The sequence below is a fragment of the Nicotiana sylvestris genome, chromosome 8, assembly GCF_000393655.2.
Source record: "Nicotiana sylvestris chromosome 8, ASM39365v2, whole genome shotgun sequence".
NCBI classification, from domain to species: Eukaryota; Viridiplantae; Streptophyta; class Magnoliopsida; order Solanales; family Solanaceae; genus Nicotiana; species Nicotiana sylvestris.
Window position 1 is genome coordinate 161,059,396 of NC_091064.1, and position 13,081 is coordinate 161,072,476.

Consider the following 13,081-nt stretch of genomic DNA (forward strand, 5'->3'; position numbering starts at 1 on the left):
AGTAGGGAGGTGGTAAGGGGTCTGACAATAGGCCTCATCATTCAGGCAGATTCAATGGTGCCTCGTCTGGAGGTAGGGATTCATATGGTAGAGGACATCCTCCTAGGCCTTTTTAGTCAGCACTTCAGTTTTCTCATGGCGCTTCGGGTGGCCGTGGTTCTCATACGCAGTATTCTAATCAGCAGTCCTACAGTGCACCACCAGCTCCTATCAGTGCACCGCCACTCCGGAGTTTCGGGGTGGTCATTCAGGTCAGCAGTCTCAGCAGCCAAGGGCTTGTTATACTTGTGGTGGTATGGGGCACATTGCTAGATTTTGCCCTCAAACATTTCTCAGCATCAGGGTTCCCATGCCATGGTTCAGGCACCGAGTGTCCCACAGCCCACTCAGCCAGCTAGAGGTGGAGGTGGAGGTAGAGGTGTTAGAGGTGGAGGTCAGGTCACTAGGGGTGGAGGCCAGCCAACAGCAAGCCGTCCCAAAGACGTAGTTTAGAGTGGTGGGGGCCAGCCCCAATGTTATGTTCTTCTAACCAGGCCTGAGGCTGAGGCTTCTAATGCAGTTATCATAGGTATTGTTCTGGTTTGTAGTAGAGATGCTTCAGTTCTATTTGATCCAGGATCTACACACTCCTATGCGTCATCTTATTTTGCATCGTATCTGGTCATGCCTAGTGATTCTTTGAGTGCTCATGTATATGTGTCTACCCCGGTGGGTGATTCTATTGTGGTAGATCGTGTCCATCATTCATGTATAGTTGTGATTTGGGGTCTTGAGACTCGTGTAGATTTGTTACTTTTAGACATGGTTGATTTTGATGTCATATTAGGGATAGACTAGTTATCACCTTACCACGCTATCTTGGACTGTCATGCCAAGACTATGACCTTATCCTTGTAGGGCTTACCTCGTTTAGAGTGGAGAATGACTCCATGTCATTCTACCCGTAATGTTATCTCATATATGAAGGCTTGGCGTATGGTCGAGAAGGGGTGTTTGGCCTATTTGGCATATGTTCGTGATTCTAGTGTCGAGATTCCTTCTAATTATTTAGTGCCTATTGTTCATGAGTTTCCTGAAGTATTTTCTTCAGACCTACCGGGTATACCGCCCGACAGGGATATTGAATTATGCATTGATTTGGCTACAGGCACTCAGCCTATTTCTATTCCACCGTATCGTATGGCCCCGCCTGAGTTGAAAGAGTTGAAGGAGCAGTTGCAAGACTTGTTTGAAAAAGGCTTTATTAGACCTAGTATCTTGCCTTGGGGAGCATCGGTGTTGTTCGTTAAGAAGAAGTACGGATCGATGAGGATGTGTATAGAGTACCGGCAATTGAACAAGGTTACGATCAAGAACAAGTATCCATTGCCAAGGATTGATGATTTATTTGATCAGCTTTAGGGTGACAAGTTATTTTCGAAGATTGACTTGAGATTTGGCTACCATCAGTTGAGGATTAGGGCATCTGATGTCCCTAAGACAACTTTACGCACTCGGTACGGGCATTATGAGTTCTTGGTGATGTCATTTGGGTTGACAAATGCCCCAGTAGCTTTTATGGATTTGATGAACTGAGTGTTTAGGCCTTACTTGGATTCGTACGTGATAGTGTTCATTGATGATATTTTGATCTATTCCCGTAGCCGGGAGGAGCATGAGCAGCATCTAAGAGTGGTCCTCCAGACTTTGAGAGATAGTCAGTTGTATGCAAAGTTTTCGAAGTGTGAGTTCTGGTTGAGTTCAGTTACATTCTTGGGTCATGTTGTATCAGCATAAGGTATTCAGGTAGATCCGAAGAAGATAGAGGCAGTCAAGAACTGGCCTAGACCAGCATTAGCTACAGAGATTCGGAGTTTCTTGGGTTTGGCAGGCTATTATCGTCGGTTTGTGGAAGGGTTTTCATCTATTGAAGCCTCGATGACCAGGTTGACCAAGAAGGGTGCCCAGAGCTTTCAGAAGCTCAAGACAGCTTTGACTACTGCGCAAGTGTTGGTTTTGCCCACAGGTTTAGGGCCATATACAGTTTATTGTGATTCATCTCGTATTGGACTTAGTACAATTTGATGCAGAATGGCAAGGTCATTGTCTACGCTTCGCTACAGTTGAAGATTCATGAGAAAAACTATCCAGTCCATGATTTGGAGTTAGCAGCCATTCTTCACGGGTTGAAGAATAGGAGGCATTATCTATATGACGTGTCATGTGAGGTGTTCACGGATCACAAGAGTCTGTAGTACTTGTTCAAGTAGAAGGAGCTAAATTTGAGGCAGAAAAGGTGATTGGAGCTGTTGAAAGACTATGATATCACCATCTTATATTATCCGGGAAAGGCCAATGTGGTGGCCGATGCTTTGAGTAGGAAGCCAGCCAGTATGGGCAGTCTTGCGTATATTTCGGTCGGTGAGAGACTGCTTGCCTTGGATGTTTAGGCTTTGGCCAATCAGTTCGTGAGGTTGGATGTTTCTGAGCCCAGCCGTGTGTTAGCTTGCACAGTCGCTCATTCTTCTTTATTGGAGTGTATCCGAGATCGACAGTATGATGATCCTCATTTGTGAGTTTAGAGACACGATGCAGCACGGAGGTGCCAAGCAGGTTACATTAGGATATGATGGAGTTTTGAGGCTGCAGGGTCGAGTTTGTGTGCCTAATGTGGATGGGCTCTGGGAGTTGATTTTAGAGGAGGCTCATAGTTCCCGGTACTCTATTCACCCGGGCACCGCTAAGATGTATCAAGATTTGAGGCAATATTATTGGTGGAGGAGAATGAAGAAGGAGATTGTTGCATATGTGGCTCGGTGTTTGAATTGTCAGCAGGTTAAGTACGAGCTTCAGAGGCCTGGTGGTTTGTTCCAGAAGATTGATATTCTTGAGTGGAAGTGGGAGCGTATCACTATGGACTTTGTTGTTGGACTCCCATGGACTTAGAGGAAGTTCACTGCAGTGTGGGTTATTGTTGATAGGCTGACCAAGTCAGAACATTTCATTCCGGTTGCAGTCTCTTATTCTTCCGAGAAGTCAGTTGAGATCTATATCCTGGAGATTGTTCGTCTTCATGATGTGCCCGTGTCTATCATTTCGGACCGAGGTACGCAGTTTACCTCACATTTCTGGAGAGCACTTCAGCGGGAGTTGGGCATACGGGTTGAGTTGAGCACAACATTTCATTGTCAGACAGACGGGCAGTCCAAGCGCACTATTCAGATTTTGGAGGATATTCTTTGAGCTTGTGTCATTGACTTTGGAGGCTTGTGGGATCAGTTTTTGCCTCTAGCAGAGTTTTCCTACAACAACAGCTACCAGTTGAGTATCTAGATGGCTCCTTATAAGGCTTTATATGGTAGGCGGTGTCGGTTGCCAGTTGGATGGTTCGAGCCGAGAGAGGCTCGATTGTTGGGTACGGATCTAGTACACGATGCCTTGGAAAAGGTCAGGATTATTTAGGATAGGCTTCGTACGACTCAATCTAGGCAAAAGAGCTATGCCGACTGTAAGGTTCGTGATTTGGCATTCATGGTCGGTGTACGGGTGTTGCTTCGGGTGTCGCCTATGAAAGGCGTGATGAGATTTGGGAAGAGGGGCAAGCTTAGCCCTAGTTTCATTGGCCCATTTGAGATTCTTGATCGAGTTGGAGAGGTGGCTTACATATTTAAGTTGCCGCTGAGCTTATCAGCCATGCATCCCGTGTTTCATGTGTCCATGCTTTGGAAATATCACGGTGATCCATCCTACGTGTTAGATTTCAACACTGTCCTGTTGGACAAGGACTTGTCCTATGAGGAGGAGCCAATAGTTATTCTAGATCGGCAGGTTCATCAGTTGAAATCGAAGAGTTTTCCTTCTGTTCGTGTTCAGTGGAGAGGTCAGCCTGCTGAGACATCGACCTAGGAGTCCGAGTCCAATATGCGGAGCCGTTATCCCCATCTTTTCCCCGACTCAGATACTTCCTTCTTATGTCTGTTCGAGGACGAACGATTGTTTTAGAGGTGGATGATATTTTCCGGGGCCTTAAAACCTCCTTTTTACCTTACCTCGATTTGTGTGTGTGGTCCAGACGTTTATCCAGAAAGCTTTTATGTGAAAATATGAGAAATAGAAATTTCTAGAGTTAAAATTGGATTATGGTTGACTTTGGTCAACATTTTGAGCAAACAGACCCAGATCTGTGTTCTGACAATCCCGGGAGTTCCGCAGTAAAATATGGAACTTGAGCGTATGCCCGGAAATGAATTCCGAGGTCCCAAGCCTTAGAAATTAATTTTTGAAAGAAATTATTTTGCTGAATTATTTATGAAATAAAGAAAAGAATTAATGTTTGAAACCATTGGTATCGGGCCCGTATTTTGGTTTCGGAGCCCAGTGCAAACTTGTTAAAGTATTTAAATGATAATTGTGAAATTTGGTGAAAAATGGAGTTTATCTGACCTGATTTGGACCTCCGGTTGAAGAGTTATGAACTTTAAGTGTTCTTGATGAAAATGATGAGTTTGAGGTTTGATTCATAGTTTTACATGTTATTTTCATGATTTGATTGCACGAGCAAGTCCGTATGATATTTTTGGGTTAGTGTACTTCTTTGGTTTGGAGCCCCGAGGGCTCGGGTGAGTTTTGGATAGGCCTCGGAGTGAAATTTGGACTTAGGGAGTTGCAGGTTTCTAGCTGGTATGTTGCAGGTCTGCAGGCTTTGCAAATGAGAAGCCTGTCTCGCAAATGCAAGCCCGCAAATGCGAACGTTTATTGCAAATGCGAAAAAGACTTGGTCTGCCTTGGGGTTGCAAATGTGACGTAGTCATCGCAAAAGTGATATCGCAAATGCGAAGGGCCCATCGCATTTGTGAAGTGGCCTGGAATCCTTCAGTGTCACAAATGCGACAATCCCATCGCAAAAGCGAGTTCACAATTGCAAACATTAATCGCAAATGCGATGATAGTAGTCTTCTGAAGGGTTCGCAATTGCGAACCCTGGTCGCAATTGCAACATCTACAACCTGCAAATTCATAACTCAGCCGAAAATCTTTCATTTTTCAAACCCTTTCAAAACCAAAACACTCTTGGCGCGATTTTTCAAAGACAAGTACTCTTCCAAATCGATTGTAAGTCATTTCTAACTTGTTTTTATTAATCTTTAACATCTTTTCTCATGATTTCAACTCAAAATCAAAGGTTTTCATGGGGAAATTGGGTGTTTTGGGTAGGACCTAGGTTTTTCAAATTTTGGGAGTTGGACCTCAATTTGAGGTCCGAATTCAAAACCAATGTATATTTGGGTTCGTGGGGGAATGGGTAATCAAGTTTTGGTTCGAACCTCGGATTTTGACCATGTGGGCTGGGGGTGATTTTTGAGTTTTTGGGAAAAACTTTAGAAAACCTATTTTCATGCATTGGAATTGATTCATTTAGTATTTATTGATATAGTTAAGTAACTTGTGGCTAGATACGAGCGAATTGGTGGTGGAATCAAGAGGTAAAGCGATAGTTGAGACTTGAATTGTGTTTGTGGCATCGAGGTAAGTGTTTGGTCTAACCTTAGCTTGAGGTATTAGGAGTTGTGTCCTTTTTGCTATGTGTTATTTGTTGAGTACGATGTATAGGCATGTGATGAGTATCTATACGTTGGTGTTAAGCATGCCCGTGAGTCTTATACCATGATTAATGTGTCTCCGTTTGTTTAGTTCATGCCTTATGTGATGATTTCTATTGTTGAGTAAAGCTTATGGAAGTAATAGTGGTATTTGAATATTGAAGAGCGTTGGCTCAAGTTGTATAATGAATTGTGGAAGTATAATTGGCAATTGAACCTTATAGAGCATTGGCTCATGTTGTGAGGTGAGTTATGAAGTAAATGTGAAAAAGAGAAGAGGATTAATATATTGTCTCCCTTGCCGGAATGTTGTTGCTTTTAATGTTATCTCTCTTATCGGGATGTTGATGCTTTTGATATTGTTCCCTTGCCGGGATTTGATTGTTTGACTATTGTTCCCTTGCCGAGATTTTATTGTAATTTTATTTACTTCCTTACCCTTATTGCTTGTGATTGTTGTTTGGGTGAGGAAGAGAGTTAAAGCACGAAGGGTGATGCCGTGTATTGTTTTGGTGAGAGAGTGTTAAAGAACGAAGGGTGATGCCGTGTTTGATTTTGTGAGGAAGAGTGTAAAGCACGAAGGGTGATGCCGTGCCGCACAATGTACAATTCCGTGCTGATTATATTGTTTTTTATGGTGAGGGCGAGAGTAAAATCATGAAGGGTAATGCTGTGCAGATTATATTGATTCTTATGGCGAGGACGAGAGTAAAAGCACAAAGGGTGATGCCGTGCACTTGTTTGATTTCTGATTCTTGTTGATGATTGAGTTATGGTGTTCCTTATATTTACCTGTTGTCCTCCTGTTATCATTTGATGAATCCCCGCAGCAGTTTTCCCTCTCCCATCCTTAACTGTACATTCCTGCTTTTATTTTCTGTTGTATGTGATTTAATAGCACAAGTTTATTTGATAGTCTGGTCCTAGCCTCGTCAATACTTCGCCGAGGTTTGGCTAGGCACTTACCAGCTTATGGGGTCGGTTGTGCTGATACCACACTCTACACTATGTGCAGATCCCAGTGCAGCAGCTTTTGGACTTTAGCTTGGGGTTGCTGCCTTCAGTCCATTCGGAGATCCAAGGTTGTCCTGCAGGCGTTCGCAGGCCCTGGTGTCTCCCTCTATATTTTCATCCGGTTTCATTTATGTATTTCAGAAACAATGTTGTATTTATTTTTCGGACCTTGTTTGTAGTATTCCTAGATCGTCTGTGAAGTTCACACCAGTTCTGGGTAGTATTTGTTTAAGAAATCGTATTGAAAATATTTAAATAGTTTTATTTGTTTCTTCCTCTTGTTTAAATTCCGCTGTTATAAATTGTTGGTTCCTAATTGATGGGAAGAAAAAAAGGTAAATTGTTCAAATGGTTGGCTTGCCTAGCTTCCACTAGTAGGCGCCATCACGACTCCTGAGGAAGAAAAATTCAGGTCGTGACATAAATGCTAAATAATTCAATCCCAATTCTAAATTATAGGTTTTCTATCATTTTCCCCAAAAAGTCAAAAATAGACTCCGGGCCCGCTTGGTCAAAACTCGAGGTTCGGACCAAAACTTGATCACACATTTACCCACAAGCCCAAATATGCAATTAGTTTCGAAATTCAACCCCAAAATGAGGTCTAAATCCCAATTATTCAAAAGGCCCTTACTCTACCCAAATTCCTAATTTCTACCATGAAAACTCTTGATTTTTGATTAGAAAGAGATGAAAAACATTGGGTAATTGAAAGAGTAAAGTTTAGAATTGATTACCAACACTTTGGGGATGAATTTGTAGGAAGAAAATCACCTCTAGGCCTTGGGAGTTCGAAAATATGGAGTAAAATAGGTTCTTCCCGGTTCTGGTTCTGTTTTAAAAATAACTGGCCAGCCTTCATTGCGTTCGCGATAGGCTTGTCGCGTTCGCAATGGGTCAGGACCAGATGGCCATCGTGTTTGCGTTAGAAGGCTCGCATTTGCAAAGGGTACTCCCCCCACAGCCTCGCATTCGCATCCCAAGCTCCGTGTTCGCGAAGAATAATTTTTCACCTGAGGAATATTACCTTCCGCGTTCGCGAGCGAAGCCACGCGAACGCAAAGAACAACATCTCTGTGCACCAGAAACTGAAAACCTGCAACATTTTCAAGTTTAAAATCATCCCGAAACTCACCCGAGCCCTCGGGACTCCAAACCAAACATGCATAGTAACCCAAAGACATCATATGAACTTATTCGTGCGATCAAATCGCCAAAATTAACAGCTTTAACAACGAATTTAGCATCAAAATCAAGGAAAAATCTCAAAACTTCCAAAATATCAAATTTCATAACTACGGGTCTGAATCACATCAAACGACTTCCGTTTCTTACCAAATTATACAGGCTCAATCTAAACGCCATATGAGACCTATACCGGGCCTTAGAACCAAGATACGGGATTGATACCATCAATTTCAAAAACATTGAAATTTTCAATAACTCATATATGTTTTTGAAATCAATTTTCTTTAAAAATTCATTTCTCGGGCTTGGGACCTCGGAATTCGATTCTGGCATATGCCCAAGTCCCATATTTTTCTACGGACCCTCCAGGATCGTCAAATCATGGGTCCGGGTCCGTTTACCCAAAATATTGACCGAAGTCAACCTAAATTCATTTTAAAAGCGAAATTCATCATTTTTCACAGATTTTCACATAATGGCTTTCTGGATACATGTCCAGACTGTGCACGCAAATCGAGGTGAGACAAATTGGAGGTTTTTAGGCTTCGAAACACAAAATTTATTTCTAAAATAAGTGATGACCTTTTGGGTCCTAACAACATTACTTGTGGTGACTTAAATATCCTCCAAGCTAGACTTGCTAGTAAAGCATGGTTCTTTTGACGTAATTTTGAATTTCTAATCCTCCTGCTTCTTTTGGAATAGTTATTCCATCTAACAAGGTGTAGTTTCTTTTTTTCTAAAGTTGTACCCCATAAAAAATCCTTTGATATTGTTCCATTTTATTAACTATGTGAGCCGGAATATGAATGTACTGCATGATATGGTTCGGTAACTAGTTTAGAGTAGATTTTATTAGAGTGACTCTTCCTGCCAAAGTTAAAAACTTAGATTTCCATCTTGCGAGTTTATTTTTGAAATTGTCAAGGAGGAATTGGAAGTCTGCATTTTTGGGTCTTGCTTGGAATGTTGAAAGAAGTAGTTACAAAATCTTTATCGAAGGAGCTACAATTTTTAGAGAAGAAGATTTTTGACTTTTCAAAATTGATTTGTTACCCTGAATGTTGGGAAAAGTTATTGAAAACATCAATAATTCCATGGCAACTTTTGATAGTAATCTTGGAGAAAAGTATAATATCATCTACGAAGAAGAGGTGAGAGAGAAGTGGACCTTTGTTAGATAGTCGAATTGCTTTCCACTTTAGATAGTCAACTGATAGGGAGATACTACGTGAAAATAATTCCATGCACATTATAAACAAGTAGGGTGAAAGTGGATCTCCCTGACGAATACCTCTTATTGGTGTAAAGTACTGAGTTTTTGAACCGTTAAGTAATATAGAAATGGAAGTGGTTGTAACACAATACATAATTAAAGAAATCAAAGAGGGAGGTATGTTAAAATAAAACAAGGCGCGTCTTATGAAAGACCATTCTAACCTATCAAATGTTTTTTCTAAATCAAGTTTTAATAACATTGACAGATATTTGCCTTTCATTTTAGTTAAGTAATTTAAGGTTTCTTGTACTATTATAGCATTATCGCAAGCTCTTTTGCCTTGTTGGAAACTAGTTTGTGTAGAACCTATAATTTTATTAATGATTGGCTTGAGCCTATTAAGAGTTATCTTTGTAATAAGCTTGTAGACTGTATTACAAAGACTAATAGGTCTAAATTATTGAATTTTAGTAGGATGCTTCACCTTAGGAACAAGGCATATAAGGGTTTTGTTAAGTTCTGGAGGAATGATCTTTGATCAAAAGATATCACTACAAAAGGAACTGACTTTATCACCGACATCCAACCAATATTTTTGGTAGAAAAATGGGTGCAACCCATCTAGACCTAGAGCTTTATATGGCTTAAAACTGTGTAATGCAGAAATAATCTCATCTTGATGAAAAGGTCAATCAAGCCTAAGTATATCATTAGTAGAGATCTGGCAATTATATGTATCCGTGGTACTTTTTGTCAAAATTAACTGATCAGGTTGAAAAAGCTTATTGAAATAATTATTAATTAAGTTTTGTATTTCAGTAGTGCTTGATATCCAATTGCCCACATTATCTTGTAAGGCATTTATTTTATTTCTTTGACGTCTGTGAAGTGTAGGCAAGTAATAGAACTTAGTATTGGCATTCCCTTCATTTAACCAATTAATACGTGATTTTAGTTGCCAAAATTCTTCTTCTATACGCAGTATGTGACTATATTCCAAGTTCAATTGAGTTTCTAAATTTTGTAAGAATATACTAGCAGGATAATGTATAGAAGATTGTATCCCGGATAGTCTAGCCAGAAGCTTTCTTTTTTGTTGGAATATATTTCCAAAAGTATTTTGATTCCAACGTGTGGCCACTACCTTAACTTTATTAATAGTAGCTAGTAAAGGCAGGTCATCCGACCAAGTGTCATGAATAAGTTGTTGAAACTGTGGGTGAGATACCCACATCATTTTAAATCTAAATATCCTATGTTGTATAGATTGAGGAGGTTATAAGTTAATTAAGATTGGACAATGATCTGAGTGAGTACGAGGAAGATGTGTCACAATTGTATTTGGATATAGGCTTAACCAGTCGTAATTAGCTAGAAAACAATCAAGCCTTTCTAATATTGTACGACCATGCCTTTGTTTATTAGTCCATGTAAAACGGCTACGTTGATAACCTAAATCAATAAGGCAACAGTAATGCATGCAATTTGTAAATTTATCAGCCCTATTATTGTTCATAGGTAGACCTCCAAATTTTTCCTCAGATTCTAAAATCTCATTAAAGTCGCCCCTTATTAACCAGGACATAGTAGTATTATCATGCAAATTATTTAAGTTTTGCCAAATAATATCACGTAACTGATAATGGCGACTAGCATATATTGCAGATAATATCCAAGGTGGTTTCGCGGGACAAAGCTAGACCATGCAGTGTATTTCCTGATCAGAGATTCTCATTTCCATCACGTTGATACGATCTACATTCCACAGCACCACTAAACCACCTATGAGACTATTTGCAGGAGCTTGTGCCATATTTCCAAATTAAAGTCTTCACGCAAGCTTGTATGGTCTTGCATGTGTGTTTCAAGTAAGATAGCTAGAGTTGGTCTATGATTATCTAGTAAAGACCTAAAGTGTCTCCTAAATTTTGGATTATGAGAGCCTCTACAGTTCCAGACTAAGAAATTCATGTATGAATTAGGGTTTTTGGGTTGCACCATATGAATCTGAGTCATTGGATGGACAGATGTGGATGTCGTCAGATCTAGACATAGTGGAAGTTGAAGAAGCATCGAAATGATCACCGTAGCGTATTTCCCAACCTCTGGATTCGTGGTTTGACGAAATTTGAGACTACATGTTATCATTTTCGGTGGACACTTTAGAATGAACTTTTTTTCGAACTGTTCTTTGAGGTTGTAGAATTGAATCCCTTTTAACCACCAAAATTCCATTCTTATCTCCCTCATCTATGCAAGTATTGTTGTTAGGTCTTCTCTTGTGTCTCTGTCTAGTTCGTGTGGAGATTGAGAAGGTGATTATGTTGGACTGTTTGGTGTAGTGAGGCTCTCTAGAGGACTCCATAGGTTCGAGTAGGGGGAGAGTGGATTGAATGAGTCTAGTGGTTGGATCCAGAATGCATAAACCTGACCTATGTGATGAGGTGGGTAGAAGGGTAGGAGACTAACTGTTTGGTCCCAAGTCGGGATCATCTGATTCATTGGATATGGCCACTGCTGATGAGTGGAACTGGAAGCCTGGTGTTCCATTGGAAGAGGTGTTTGAGACGTGTACCATTGATTTTAATTGTAAGCTTCCATTCCCAGCCTCATTCCTTCTGTCACTATTTCTGCTAAATGAGTTGGGATTTTTGACTAGTAACACCACCACCTGGTTGTTCAATTGCAGAGTGAATATTAAAGCATATCCCTGTAGTCCCATTTTCCAACCAAGATTGGAGTGGGAGGTCTGTGGACATCAGCTGATGTGTAGATTAGGGGCGATGAGATCTGAGGTAGTTGAGGTCCCACTATTGTTAGATGATGGAGATAAAAAAAACTGGTTGTTGGTTTGTATATGTGCCCTCAGAAACTGACTCTGGCTGGTGCCTATGAAGGTTGGTCTTTGCATTGAGAATAGGACTTGGTAATTTTTGTGGTTCAACAGAAAGAGTAGTATTAGTTTTGGTTGTTTGAATGGAGTGGTGGTAGATATTAAGCAGTGAAGGAAATGAGTTAGTGGGCACTTTAAGATGATCTTCACATGAAAACTCATCATATTGTTTGCATGGATTTTGGGGAAGCCTAGAATCAGTAGTAGGAGGGGCTATTGTAGCATGCAGGGTTGGTATTGTAGTGTTTTGAGTTGTAGCCAACGTGGCTATAATATGAAGGGGCCTTCCTGAGTTGTTTAAACTTGATTGGGTTGAGGATGTAAGTAGATGGTTACATGGCAAGGACTCATGAGGTGTCTTATAGTCCTGAGAAAACATGTGATAACCAACTAAAGGTGGGGAATTTGGTTCAGATATTCTAGGCTTAGGGTCATTAGAAATTTAATTGGGCAATGAAGTCGGCAACTTATTAGGAGTATGGAAGTGTGCTTTTGAATGTTGTTGAGTTAGTATTTCTTCAGTACCTAGATTTTGTGGTATTGGCCTTTGGTAAATGTGGTCAATCCTTAAGTCTGAAGGCCCAACAGAAGAAAGTGAGTGGAATTTGTTATTAAATTCTATAATGGGCCTTTGCAGTGTAACTTGATTTGTAGAAGTGACCCGGCCCAGTACATCTGAAGTAGGGTTAGAGGACTGACCTGCGAGGGATTGTGCTGCTGGTGGCGCCGCCATTGCAGCCACCTTCCCCTTGTCAAAGTTGGGATGTTTGGGTGGGTATATATTTTTCTTAGCAAAGGTCACTATTTTCCATTTATTTTCCTTTAATGGTATAGTATCAGGGGTGATATTAGGTGCCAACTGTTGGGTTTTCTTAGTTTGTTCATTGGGTGTATGAACGACTTCAGGGCAACTGGTAGTAGGGTGCCCAAATCTTCCACAGTTGGTACATAGAAGATTTAGTCCTTCATAGAGAAGTGACTGTCTATGGTTCCCTATATAGAGATGCATTTTTAAAGGCTTTTCCAAAGGCACTTCAATGCATATACGTGCATACCTTCCTCGTGTAGTAGATGAGGTACAATTATCTATCTTTAATAGTCACCCTAATTTTGAACCAATCCTACTCAGTATTTCGAAGTCATAGAACTCTGTAGGCAGTTCAGGAAGTCGTACCGAAAGAGCTGAGT